Source organism: Citrus sinensis, chromosome 8, assembly GCF_022201045.2.
Source record: "Citrus sinensis cultivar Valencia sweet orange chromosome 8, DVS_A1.0, whole genome shotgun sequence".
Lineage (NCBI taxonomy): Eukaryota > Viridiplantae > Streptophyta > Magnoliopsida > Sapindales > Rutaceae > Citrus > Citrus sinensis.
This window is the reverse complement of record NC_068563.1, coordinates 18,943,188-18,958,646: the sequence shown is the minus strand read 5'-3', so window position 1 is coordinate 18,958,646 and position 15,459 is coordinate 18,943,188. Positions and strand designations below refer to the sequence as shown.

General features: G+C 34.6%; 1 non-coding gene across 1 annotated transcript; it reads right to left on the bottom strand.

Moving 5' to 3' along the window:
* Positions 1-521: 521 nt before the first annotated feature.
* LOC127899545 (small nucleolar RNA R71) lies at positions 522-625 on the bottom strand. The gene has a single exon (XR_008051423.1). It is a non-coding gene; the product is annotated as a small nucleolar RNA R71 (small nucleolar RNA).
* Between the last annotated feature and the right edge of the window lie 14,834 nt (positions 626-15,459).

The window sequence follows — 15,459 nt, the reverse complement described above, 5'->3', positions numbered from 1 at the left end:
CTCATTTTTTTTGTATTCATTACATGCATGGTCGAAGGCCATTATTACCTAATCTTGAGCCTATAGACCTTGAACTTGAAAAAATACTTCGCACACACAAACACGTTGTAATTAAAGATAAAAGTGAAATGCATTTGCAACAACAACAAGCACCACCAGAGAGGCCATTTAAGGACTATTTCAGTCCCTTAGCTAATTTGAGCACATTATGCATAAGATACCTAAATATAGCTGCTAGGAGTTTTGAACTAAAACCTAGTGTGCTAAATTGTCTCCCAACATTCTATGGCTTAGAAAATGAGGACCCATATAATCATCTAAATGATTTTCATGCTATTTGTCAAACTTTTAAATATGAGAATTTTTCAGACGATGATGTTAAACTTAGATTATTCTCATTTTCTTTAAAGGATATAGCTCGTTCATGGTTAAATACTTTGCCTGCTAATAGCATTATGTCATGGGAACAAATGGTAACTAAATTTTTGAATAAATATTTCACAGTGCATAAAACCAATGCTATTCGCAGAGAAATTTCAGAGTTTACTCAGAGAGAAGACGAGCAGTTCTTCGAAACATGGGAGCGATTCAATGGGCTACTCTCGAAGTGTCCACATCATAGGTACGAAAAATGACACCAATGCCAATATTTTTTGGAAGGATTATTGCCGAATGTGCAAGAATAGCTAATGGCAACAAGTGGAGGAGAGCTAATGTCAAAAAGTGCATAAGAGATTTAAGAATTCTTCCAGCGACAAGCGGATAATTCCCAACAACGGAGTCAATCACTCAGGAATATTAAAAGAATTAAGGGAGTGAATGAGGTTCACATTGGCGAGTCAAGTTCAGAAATTAAAGAAGTCAAAGCGATAATTGAAGGTCTTTCTCGACAAATAGCATCGTTAACGACTGCTAAATCAACAGAACCACATGACCATGACTCATACTCAGATCAAGCCAATGCCATAGGTGTAATGAGAAAACCATCAAATTACAACCCATTCTCCAACACATATAACCCTGGATGGAGAGACCACCCCAATTTTTCATGGTCTCAAGGATTCCAACAGAATGGACTAGCAGCTCCAGCTCCACCAGTGCAACCAATTCCTCAAATTCCTCAAGCCTCTCAGCCACCATTTAGATTAGGGGTGTTCAGAATCCAATCCGATCCGCTCAATCCGTCTGATCCGCTCAATCCGATCCATATAAATCCGATTCGTAGATTGGATGTGAATTGAAAATTTAAAAATCTGCAGTCGATGGATTGGATATGGATTTATTTCTGTAAATCTGCAGAAATCCGTGAATCCATAAAAATATAAATAAATAAATATATATATATATATATAATTAAAAAATTATTATAAATTTAATTAAAAAAATTATAAATGTGACATTACATAGTTACATAAGCACTATAACATATCTTAGCCATTACCCAATAATAATATAAAATGAAAAATAATTAAATAATCAAATATACAAATATAACTTGTAAAAATTGTAAAACAAAAAAAAAACAAAGTCACACGCACTAGCAAAAGTAAAATAACATAACGCTAAATCACTAACAATTTGCAAAGTCACCTAAAAGCAAAGTAACATGACTCCAAGTCACCAATAATTTACAAACAAAAAACCCTAAGTTTCCCCGTCGTCACACACACTAGCAACATCAATACTGGTTGGATACACTCTCGACACCGATTTGAAGGACATCGGCCGCGCGATTCCGGCGAGAGCAAGCCATCTTCTTTCCCAAGTCCATCGAGCCACTTCACATTCACTGGTTCCAGCTGAACAACTTCACTATCACAACCTTCAAGATCGCCACCCGTACGACTTCTCCTGGTTCCCATTGTGGACGGCTCCGTAATCACCACCTTTCGACAGGCGCAACAGCCCTGGTGAAGGATCAGACTGTGATTGGTTTCCGAAACTTCGCCATTTTAATTAATTGTGGCTTTATTTGAACAATTAATTTTGGTGTTATATTAACGTATTATTGTAACTTTATTTGAACAATTAAGCTTGGTGTGTTATATTTTGAAACTTTAAACGTATTATTGTAGCCTTATTTGAATAATTAGTCTCGGTGTGTTATATTTTGAAACTTTAAATGTATTATTTTAGCTTTATTTAAATAATTAATTTATTTAAATTTTATTCAATTTTAAATTTAATTGGTAGCAAAATTAATTTTATATTAGATTTTTTTTATTTCATTAGTTGGAGAGAACTAAAAAATTTTAATTCGAAAACTAATGCGCAAAATGGTGGATTGGATATGGATTGAGTCAAATCCGCATCCGATCCACAGACGTATGGATTGGATATGGATTGAGTCAAATCTGCATCCGATCCGCAGATGTATGGATTGGATTTAGATTGAATTTTATCAATCTGTGGATTGGATTGGATTGAAAAATTATAATCCGCAAAATCATGGATCGGATATGGATTGATGTCCAATCCGTAAAATCCGATCCGCGAACACCTCTAATTTAGACCATACAATCAGAACTAGAACTACTCTCAACCCAGACCATGGGAGGATTCATTCCAGAATTTCAAGAATGTTACTCACTCCACGATCGAGCAACAGAACCGCACCATTGATGAATTACGAAATGAGATAAGAGCAGGCTTCAACTCACAAGCCCAATCAGTTTCAAGCCTCGAGAAGATGGTGGAACAACTTGGTTCTTCAGTTCAGACCTTGGCAATGAATGTTGAGAAAGGCAAGTTTCCAAGTCAACCAGTGCCTAATCCTAAAGGAGTACATGAAGCAAGTATCAGTTCACCACAGCAGCATGGAGAGGTCAAAGCAGTCATGACCTTACGAAAAGGAAAAGAAGTCGACAACAAAGTGGAGATGTCGGTGACAAAAGAAAATCAAATTGTACCTGTGAATGTTGATGACTCACCATTGGAAAAGAAAAAAGAAACCAACCCACGAGAATATGTTCCCAAAGCTCCATTTCCTCAGAGGTTAGCTAAAGAAAAGAAGGAAAAATCCACAGGTGAGATTCTTGAAATCTTCAAACCGGTAAGTGTTAACATTCCTTTGCTTGATGCTATAAAACAAGTTCCATCTTATGCCAAGTTTTTTAAAGACCTTTGTACTAAAAAGAGAAATATTCATGTTTAAAATAAGACATTTTTAACAGAAAGCGTTAGTTCTATACTCCAACACAAAATTCTTCTAAAATGCAAAGACTCAGGCTCCCTCACTATCTCATGTAGTATAGGGAACCACACAATTGAGAATGCTTTGTTGGATTTAGGAGCTAGTGTAAATTTGTTGCCTTACTCAGTATTTGTGAAACTTGGACTGGGAGAATTACACCAAACGCCAGTGGTGTTATAGCTTACAGATCGGTCCACGAAAATACCTCGTGGTACTCTGGAGGACGTGCTTATCCAGGTAGACAAGTTTTATTTTTCTGTTGATTTCATTGTAATTGACACTCAACCAATATAGGATTCAAGGAAGCACATCCCCATTATTCTAGGCCGACCTTTATTGGCAACTGCGGATGCTCACATTCAATGTAGGACTGGAAATATGCAGTTGTTCTTCAGCAATATGACTATGGAGCTGAACATCTTCAACATTGCCAAACAACCTCATAATGCAGATGATGGAATTGTTGAAGTGAATTTAATTAAAGTATTAGTTGATGACACTTTTCTTTCAAACCTTAATGATGACCCTTTACAAACATGCTTAACTCACTTTGATTTGAATTTTGATATTGACAGATCAGTCGATGAGGTCAACGCCCTACTTGACTTAGCACAATCCATGGACACTAATAAATGGAAGTCAAGAGTTGAACAACTAGCACCATCAGAGAAGAAACTCATCCCATCATCAAAATCACCATCGAAACTCGAGCTCAAACCATTACCCAACATATTGGAATATGCATTTTTGGGAGAAGAAAGCACTCTACCGATAATCATCTCATCATCCCTAAATGACGAACAAAAAGGTAAGTTGTTGGATATTTTAAAAGAGCATAAAGGAGCATTAGGATGGGCCAAAACGGACATAAAATGTATAAACCCAGTAGACTGCATGCATTACATTCACCTTGATGAAAATGCTAAACCTACTAGGGAAATGCAACGTCGGTTAAATCCTAATATGAAAGAAGTTGTTAGAACTGAAGTCCTTAAGTTATTAGATGCAGGTATCATTTACTCTATTTCTGATAGTTCATGAGTTAGTCCTGTGCAAGTTGTCCCCAAAAAGTCAGGAGTCATAGTAGTTACCAATGCTGATAATGAATTGATACCCACTAGAGTAACTACAGGATGACGTGTATGCATTGATTATAGAAAATTAAATTCTATCACACGTAAAGACCATTTTCCTTTACTATATATTGATCAAATGCTTGATAGATTAGCAGGCCATGAATTTCATTGCTTTCTAGATGGCTACTCAGGATACACTCAGATCCCTATAGCACCAAACGATCAAGAGAAAACCACTTTCACTTGCCCTTTTGGCACATTTGCATATAGGAGGATGACATTTGGATTATGTAATGCACCTGCTACATTTCAACGATGCATGTTGAATATTTTTTCTGATATGGTTGAACGATTCCTTGAAGTCTTTATGGATGAATTTTCTGTCTTTGGTGACTCGTTTGATCAATGTTTACATCATCTAACACTAGTTCTGCAGAGATGTATCGAGAAGAACTTAATCTTAAATTGTGAGAAGTGTCATTTTATGGTAAAACAAGGTATTGTTCTCGATCACATTATTTCGAGCAAATGTATTGAGGTTGACAAAGCCAAGGTGGATCTCATTTCCAATCTTCCTCAACCTAAAACAGTCAGAGAAGTAAGATCTTTCCTTAGGTATGCTGGTTTTTATCGACGTTTCATTAAAGATTTTAGCAAAGTTTCTAAACCCTTATGCAATCTACTTATTAAGGATGTAGCTTTTATCTTTGATGATTTATGTTTTGTGGCATTTGAAAAATTAAAGCAGTTGTTGACATCATCACCCATCATTCAGCCCCCAAATTGGAGCTTACTATTTGAGCTCATGTGTGATGCATCTGATTATATAGTAGGAGCAGTTTTAGGACAAAGATTTGATCAAATTCCCCATGTTATTTACTATGCTAGTATGACATTGAATGATGCACAATTGAACTATTTAACTACTGAAAAAAGAAATGTTAGTAGTAGTGTTTGCATTGGAAAAATTTCGATATTATCTCATTGGTTGTAAAATAATTGTGTTCACAGATCATGCTGCTCTTAAATATCTTCTCACAAAGAAAGATGCAAAAGCTAGACTAATTCGTCGGGTGTTACTTTTGCAGGAGTTCGACTTGAAATTTAAAGATAAGAAAGGCACAGAGAATGTTGTGGCTGACCATCTCTCTCGTCTCCATTTTGACACAATTACAGAACCATTAACATTGAATGAGTCATTTCCAGATGAACAATTGATGAGTGTGGAAGTATTACCATGGTATGCTGACATTGTGAATTATCTTGTTATAGGTCAACTTCTAGAGCATTAGACCAAGCAAGACAAGGCCAAATTTTTTGCAGAAATAAAGAATTTCTTTTGGGATGGCCCGTATTTATTCAAGGATTGTGCAGATCAAATTGTTAGAAAATGTGTCCCAGAAAATGAAATTCAGACTATTCTTTCATTCTGCCATGAACAAGCTTGTGGAGGACATTTCAGTGCTAAGAAAACAGCTGCAAAAGTTTTACAATGTGGTTTTTATTGGCCAACTATATTTCGAGATGCTTATACCTTTTGCTCTTCATGTGATAGGTGTCAACGAATGGGGAGCATTACACGAAGGAACATGATGCCACTAATCTAATTTTAGTGGTTGATATTTTTGACGTATGGGGTATCGACTTCATGAGACCTTTTCCTTTTTCTTTTGGTCATTAATATATATTGGTTGCTGTTGACTACATATCGAAATGGGTAGAAGCAATTCCGTGTAGAACCAATGATCACAAGGTGGTGATATGATTTTTGAAAAGCAACATTGTTTCACGCTTTGGATTCCCTCGAGCAATAATCAGTGATGGTGGTGCCCACTTTTGTAACAAAGCATTCAAAACTCTTTTGACAAAGTATTCAATCACTCACAAAGTGGCGACTCCATATCATCTGTAAACCAGTGGCTAAGTTGAGAACTCTAATCGAGAAATAAAGCACATATTAGAAAAGACGGTGAGGCCGGACATAAAAGATTGGTCATTAAGACTTGATGATGCATTATGGGCATATAGAACGACTTTCAAGACCCCGATTGGGATGTCACCCTACAGGCTAGTATATGGAAAAGCTTGCCACCTATCTATGGAACTCGAGCATCGTGCATATTGGGCCATCAAGAAATTCAACTTTGACATGCAGCAAGCTAGCTCAGAAAGAAGATTACAATTGGCGAAACTTGGAGAAATTCGCAATGATGCATACGAAAATGCGAAAATTTACAAGCAGCGAATGAAAGTCTTCCATGACAAGCAAATTATGAGAAAATCTTTCACTCCAGGTCAGAAAGTGCTTTTATTCAATTCTTGCTTGCACCTATTCCCAGGTAAGTTACGCTCTCGATGGTCTGGCCCCTTTATTGTTCATACTGTTTTTCCGCATGGGGCAATTGAAATTAAGGACCCAAAGAATGGTGTCACATTTAAAGTTAATGGTCAAACATTAAAGCAAAATCTAGAGTACCAACCACATGAAGAGGACACTGAAATAATTTTAAGTGACCCACCGGATTTGAATTGAGTTTTTTTTCTTTTTTTTCAGTGATTTGATTTTTTCTTTTTTTTATTATTCTTTTGCTAATTGAAATTATTTTTGCATAAGTGTGTTTATTTAACTATTAAGTTTTCTCTTATCATTGTTAATCATGAGTGCTATAGCTAAACAGTTCCTCCTGGATATTCTTAAATCACTTCAACGTGTAAAATCTCATCTCAAAAGGCAGATTCAATTTTGTAAAACACATCGTATTTGAGCTCTGCAACCACCAGAGTTAATATCCTATGTTGAGGATTTAGAAAGTCAATTCAGAGACATTGAGAGAAGTGTGTACAACATCCAGTTGGAGCTTGAGGTAAATTCAATAAGAGGACGATTTTAATTTTCTTTGTGTGTTTTAATTTGTTTTTCTGTTTGTGTGCTTTAGTTTGTTACCCCAGTAAAGTTGCGGATAACGGTACTCCGTAACAGTCAAGTTGGTTACTTCAGTTTCCCATAATAACTGATATTATGAGGCAAATGTATGGACAGAAACGAGATTCTAGCAAAGCTTCACAATCGATTCCTTTCACTTTTCTCAGAATGCCCTCTTTACAATCTATAAAGCTCGGTCTGAACGCATGCGATTGTTCATGAGGAATAACATAACTGCTGACATCTGTTGGTTAATCGAGGCTAAAGTACGATTGACAGGTGAGTTACCTCCAAAATTTATTGCATACATGCTTAGTTGTGGTAAAGGAAATTATGCAAGAAAACGAAGAGCTCGAAGGATTTTTATTGCTTATCATAAGTGTGTAAGAATGAGTTGCAATAAAAAACCATGTTCTTTAGGAATGATGTCTGATAATAGGGAAGATAAGATTCAATTCATTAGGGTTGGCTTGAATAAAGAGTCATTGGATGATATCCTTTTGTCTCTTGAAATGCATCCCAGTGGATATGTGCAAGGAGCGATTCTCCAGTTATGGCCATTATTCCAGAAAGACCATGCACGATATAGTCTCGGAAATCTGACTATAAACGACCATGTTTGCCAGTTTATAAGAAAATTGGATGGGAAGTCCATCCTCGACCCATAGAGGGCGTTCAAGCCATTTCTGAACGTAAAACCAGAGGAAGATGTGAGCCACAGTCGCAACTACCTGTAAATATCCTTTTACTTCACTGTTGTTTTATTTCACTATTGTTTTATCATTTGTATTATTGTCTTTAATAATTTTATTCTATCACTGTTTACTTTTTCCTTTTTACTATTTCCTTTTTGACTTGCGAGCCATGTGCTTTACGTGTTATTTGATACTGACATGCTACCTCATACACAGCTGTGACCCACTGTCACCAAGATTATTAAATATGTTTTTTTGTCAAGCACTAACAAATTATTTTTGAGAAGTATCCCAATGGCAGCTACTCCCAATAAACAATTCAAGAATATTTGTGTGCTTTCTGGATTTTACTATAGCAAACATAAAGAGTTTGTTGAAGTAGCCATAAATTACACTTGGTGTATGGAGGAGGTAACCGAGGGTTATCAAAATTGGTCTCAAAAGCTGCTTTTGTCAGAGGAAGCCAAGTGTTAGGTATCATCCCAAGAACCCTAAAACCTTTGGACAGTTTGTCTGACTCACCAGCTGGAGAAGAGTTAGTCGTCTCAGGTATGCAAGAAAGAATAACTGAAATGCTTAATCATGCTGATGCTTTTATTTTCCTTCCAGGAGATCTTGCAACACTAGAGGCATTTATCACACTAGCATCTTGGGCCCATCTGCACATTCACCAGAAACCTATCGGTTTGTTAAATGTCAATAACTTTTATGATGACTTCATCGCATTTCTTAACCATGCAATAAAAAACTATTTCATTCTTTCCACAGCGAAAAAGCTTTTTATTTATGCTCACACTGCTAATGAGCTACTTGATCTGTTACAAGCTTATAAACCAGAGCCAGATTCAAGAACCCTGGTGTTGGAGTCTCCAAATAATGATGGTAACAGTAACTGCAGTAAGAAGTACAAATTAGATTTAATTCTCTGTTTGTAAATATTTTCTTCTATGTTGCACCACCCATGTAATGTCTTCTAAACTCTACTTCTTTCCTTTAAAACATTGAGAATAATATTTCGTTCTAGTTGGGGAGAGGGAATAGTTGACAATTGTGGAATGCTTCAATCTTGGTTCAGTTTGTACTAATTTTTTGTTGTAGAAACTAACTGTTGCTAACTTTTTGTGTTGAAGATGGTTGAATATGGAGTGTAGTTACTCTAGAAACGCATATTCTTCGTTAAAAAAAAATTTCAGACATTTTCTTTTTCTTTATTAAGCTTTGATATTCATTTTTTTTTACTTCTTCTTTTTAATTTCTCCTTTATAAATATACATTTTCAAATTTTTGAGTCGAAGATGGCTGAATATGGAGTGTAGTGCCTCTAGAAACGCATCTTCTTAGTTAAAAAAAAACCATTTTATTTTTCTATCATTTTAAGTGTAACTTTTCTAATTAGTTTTTCTGCATTATTTTCACATTTCTGCATGCATATTTTCTTTTCATGTTTAGAATAAGTTGGGGGGTAGAATGTTGTTTGAAAAAAAAATTGTGTGATTTGTTTTAACATTGGATGACATGATGAATTTCAAATTTTAATATTTGTATTATCTTTGGTCTTAAGTGATGTTACGCAATGTTTGCTACTCTACATGTTGATATCGGAGACAAATATGAGTTGCTTGAAGGAATGAACATGTCATAATAAATACCAAGTGAGTTTTTGAGCGTATCATTTTTCTTGGAGAGTAACCCTTTTGCCCATTCTTCATATAGCTTAGTAGTTTATTATTTTATACACAATCTCTAGATTTCTTTTGAGTGACCCTTAAAAAAAGTTGTAAAATTAAAAAAAAAAAGAAAAAAAAATGTGTGTTACTACATCTGGAGGCCCATCTAACTAGTAGATATGGAAGATTATTTAGAGCCCTAAAAGACGATGGAAAAGCCATCTTTGATCCGTTTGAGCCTTTCTAGCCATCCCTTTTATGAAATATCCATAATTAACCCTTTGAGCCTTTAAAAAAAAAAACCTTTTCTTTGTCAAACTTATCATCTTGACCCACTCCGATTTGGAGTATTACCCGATATTTTACAAGTTCCATCACCTATTTATGTTTGAGAAAAATGTAAATAATTATTTTGTTCAGTGAAGTTGTGCCAAACAAAAGCAAAAAAGAAAATGTTATTAAATAAATAAATAAATAAATAACAATAATAGGTGAAATCCACCTTACAAGTCCCCTCCTTTGTTGAGATGTTACAACGTATGGATTTACCAAACTTAAAACTCTCACTTACAGTTTATCACCATACAGTTTACTCAACCTTAGACTGAATCTGCTTCTCTTGAATAATTGCTATCCCTCTTGATTCACGATCCTCAAGGCACTTCACAAAGTGATTACTAACAATTCTTCTATTCTTCAATGTCAGGTGATCCAAGATCCACATAAACTCACTACTGAGATGAAAAGAAGATAAATAAATAAATCAACACAACATTATTGTTGAGTGTTAGAAAATATATATTTATAAAGGAGAAAATCGTCATTTTACATTTCAAGTCTTACTAATACCCTTACTTTTATGTATTTAAGCTTCTTGTGATTTAATTACGTGTGTTTTATTTTAAGTAAGTATTTTATGTATTTTAGGGGCATCATGGTCATTTCACAATGAACGAGAAATCAGACGGCAAAATGGACATCACTTTTGAACTCAGGATAGTAAAAAACCTTAGGAGGAGCATAAAAGGAAAAATATCACTGTTCACATGTACGATATTGTCCATGTTACTGTTCATGACACTGTTCACACATACGAAATGATGACGTGACATTGACTGATGAGGTGTCACGATTTTATTGGACAAAATTTATATACACTGTTGATCGGTGACGTGGCAGCATGTTAGTGGACCAAAAATTGCGCGTAAGGTACATGCATATACACAGGATTATTTTCAACCAAACCGTGTCACTGTTCAAGCCAGTTGGCTGTTCAAACTGCGTACTGTTGACTGATAACGTGGCGCAATCCTAAGCGTCCAAAGTGTTTTTAATCCGATGGCCATGATTTACTCAATGTATCTATAAAAACGGGACCTCCCCTCCTAATTTGATATCTCTGAATCCATTTTTGGGCTCCATTTTCTGTAATTCCTTCTCCATCTTGTATTTTCTACGTATTTTAATGAATTTGCATTTTGCCCCTAGTTCAATTATGAGTAGCTAATTTTCTTTCAAGCTTAGGTTGAAGGTGAAGTCTCAACATGTGTCATGGGCTTTAATTGGTAAATCTACTTTCTCTTCCCCTTTAGTTTTTGTGGATGTTTTGACTTCTCGTCGACAAATAATAATAGTCTTGTCTAGATACCACCCTGATTTCACCGGCTCCCTAGTACAAGGTTATTATTATTTGACATGATAAGCCCTTAGCACCATATTAATTAGATTGTGGTTCATGATGTGTGGATTCCCCCCTCATGATTTAATTGACATTAATAAGGAATATTTAGCCCATGGTGCATGTTGATACGGATCCAGATACTCAAGTACGTCATTTCAATAGATTTCTCTTCAATTTATTCTCGCTATTTCAATTCTAATTTTAGGATAATCTAAATCACTTTCACCACAAATCCAACTACCCTCATACAAAGTTAATTCTACATATAATTAAAATCTACCTACTCGTGGGATCAACACTCGTCACCATTAATCTATTTTACAATAAATTCGTGCACTTGCGAGTTCAATAAAATTTGCACAACAATTATGCACCAAATCCAGATTCTCTAGGGAGGAGGCCGAATTTTGCTTCTCTGCTTTATGCTCTGTGTTGTGTGTACCTTCAATTGTGAAATATCTCTCTTTACATAGGCATTAGGGTTTCACCAAAATAGTAAGTCTTAAAAGAATTAGATTCTTTTCAAATAAGAGTTTCTTTTCTCTTATAATTCAAATGAATCTGAATAGGAATAAATATGATCTTCTTGACTTGCTTGTCTCCCAAGAAATATCTAGAGCATTTGATGAACTTTCTGTTTGAACCAACTTCTTTCTCTAAATAGATCTCATGAGTCAATTATAGAATCCCATCATTAATAGACTTTCTAAATTAGAGATCTAATTAAATTTGGAAATAAATATTCCTAATAAATTGGAATCTCACTAAATTAAGGAATTAATAAATTAACCATATTACAAGATATGCAATAAATAAAATTCAATTTAACTAGACTTGCCATAAGATGCCAACTTTATAAATAATGGACTTAACACAGAGTACACATTCTGCATCTCGGATCAAGTGCGTTCGAGGCACATAAGATCTATCAACGGTAAAACTTTCTACCTTTACTTACAAGTATATGCTGAACCCATCAATTTGTGATCTTTTTACTACGAGTTGTGGTATTCAGAAAATAAAAAGTTTGCCTAACAAACTAATTGTCTGAATACTAAATTGTGATATTTATTTATTTTTAAAATAATTTGTAAAAATACTTGAAATAAACAAAAAAATTACACCTAATCCGAACATTATCCAAATCCATTCTAATTGACTTGAATCCAATTTTAACCCGAACCCGACCCAATATGCGTGCAATCATGAGCTGATCCGATTCAAACTCAATTTGATTTTTTGCTTCGATCTGATCCAATCCGAACTAAATTCAGATAGGATTACAAGTTCAATTATTTTTTTTTCTAACCCAAATAATCCGAAACTTGATCTAATTGATCCGAACTCGAATTTGTCCACTCCTATCTAAGGAGAATCGAACAAAAGAAAAGATTTTAGATCAAGTGAATCGTCGTAACAAGATTTGTTTAGTTTCGTCTTGATTCAAATCCAACATCACTCAACTCAATTCTAGTATCATTAATTTAAAGGGACTAAGTGAGGATTTTTTTAGTGTTTTAAAAAGTGTACCTAGTAAAAATATTTTTTAAAAATTATTAGATGAGTGTATAAAATACCAGAGTATTCTAAGCATTTTTTAAAGTGTAAATAGCTTCACCATTTGCTTTTTTACCGTTAAGGGTGTTTATATGACAGAGTAATTCTACGTTTTCTTAATAATAGCCTAAGAGATTTTCTCCCAGCTGATGTGTTGACAGTTTTAATTTGAAGGTGGGTTGATTAATTAAGTAATTTGAAAAAAAAATTAAAATCATACCATCCTAATGGATGAATAAATACCATATTATACGTGAGGATTGTAATATAAAATATATAAATCGAACTTCTTAAATCTCTTCTATGCTGGCTTTTTGTTCAACAATAGAAACGTTATCTCTCTTTTGTGCTCTCTAAATATTTCTTTGGATCAACTTTACTTGTTGCCAGTGAATAATTTATTTATTGATCAAGGCGGTATTTATGTTCTATCTTTCTCTTCTTAATTTTGTTATTGAAGAATATTAGCTTATCTTATTATGTGTTAAAATTACTTTATTTTCACATGTGCCACCAGCTCATTACATGCATAGTAAAAAATGTGCAGTAGTATGAGTTGTTTCATAGTCTAATTACCTAATGTTTTCTTGCAATTATGTAAGTTATGAAAAACGTATTATATGTAACGATAATCTTGTTACTATTAAGGAGCAATTTGTTACGGACAATAGAGACTGGCCGCAGATGCAGGGTTCGAAAGAATTCAAAGAAAGTGCCTTATGTTACAACTTGCCGGCATCCTATCAAAAAAAAAAAAAATGTTGCGGGTGTTTCGACGCTTTCTTTCTGACGAGAAAGTATATGGTACATAAAAAATAATATAATTAATTATAACATGTGTAATACATGTAATTAAATTTAATAAAACTATCATTTACTTGTTGTCTTTTTAAAGAGTAATGATAGGTATCTCAATATTTAAATTTTAATTTAAATTTCAATTGATATGACATTTATTCATTAAATGGTAATTAAGTAATTTTATTAATTATGAAATCTATTATTCAATATATGAAGGACACGTAGCATTGAGATTCAAATTGAAATTCAAATGTTGAGATTCGTAATATTATTAATTTTTAAAATAAATAAATAAATAAAATAATATTATTTACTTATTTTATGACTGATGTGACACTTTCAATATATTCTAAAATTTCTCGTTTCTAACATAACAATTGGCATGCATATGAGTTGTCGGTGGTTTAATAAACTATTTTCACCAAGTGGACTTCATCAAAGATTACTACATAGATCAGGCGGAAATGCATTCTGATTATTCAAATGTTTTGTAAAGTAATTTATTTTAAAAATTCCAAAATGATGCACGGTGGTAGTAGTTGCCGGCCGCCGACTACACATTTATTTTCATATATTAAATTTGCTCAACTGATTCTTAATCATTTAATACATACATAAATATTCATTTAAATATCTACAAAGTGAAAACGCAGCCAATAAAATAGTGGGACTAGTGAATATACAAAACCAAATTAAATAAATCATAATTGAGTAAATGGCCGGTATTTTTGTCCATAAAAATCCTATATATAGTTGTTTCCTGCCATTTCCCATTACAATTCCTTCACAAACCAAACAAAGGAATCAAAATCTCTTTCCCCATTCCTTTCATGATTCTCCATTTCTTTACATTCTTCCAACCAAATTGATTTATAACTCGCTTCCTCTCGGCCCTATAATTCGAACTCAAGTAATCAGCCAAATAAAACCTCTTGAAAACCACTCAATCAAACTCAGAGGAGAAACCGAACACCACATCTCAGCTTGTCATATCTGTAGCAATACGCGCTTACTCTACGTAGTACTGATATTGTTCTTCTACTATAATTTCATGCCTAGCTCAGCTATGAGGTCTATCAAAAACTTAACAACGGATCAGTCTGCTCTTCTTGCATTTAAATCGCATATGATCAGTCTGCTCTTCTTGCATTTATCGGGAGGCCAATTTCGCAGCAGATTTCCTTGCTACTTTCGCGCTCTCACTCCCTCTTGGGCTCCATGTTTTACCTAACCCTCCCCCCGGTGTTGATGTTTACTTGCACAGTGATAGTTCGGGGGCTGCATTCCCTCGTTTTTTTAAGCTTTAGCTTTTGCTAGGCTCATTTTTCGTTGACCAAAAAAAAAAAAAAGCGCATATGAAAGATCCTCAGAGTGTCTTGGTAAATAATTGGTCCATTACATACCCAGTATGCAGTTGGATTGGCATTTCCTGTGGTGCTGGCCGTCATAGAGTCACAGCCTTAAATCTTTCAACTATGGGTCTCCAAGGCACCATTCCTCCACACTTGGGAAATCTATCATTTCTAGTGTATCTTAATATTAGCCATAACAAATTTCATGGTCATCTACCTAATGAATTGGGGCAACTACGCCGACTCAGATTCTTTAGTGTCACTAATAACACGTTGAGTGGAAGCTTTCCGCCATGGATAGGTGTCTTATCTAGACTCTGATTGTTGAGTCTTTATTGCAACAACTTCAGAGGTCCCATCCCAGATTCACTCTTCAACTTGTCAATGCTAGAGTTCTTGGACTTGGGGCACAACTTATTGCGGGAACATTCCTTCCAAGATGGGCGAGCTGTCGAGTTTGAATAAGCTCTTAGTGGAGAACACATATCTTTCAGGCTCCATACCTTGGAGCTTG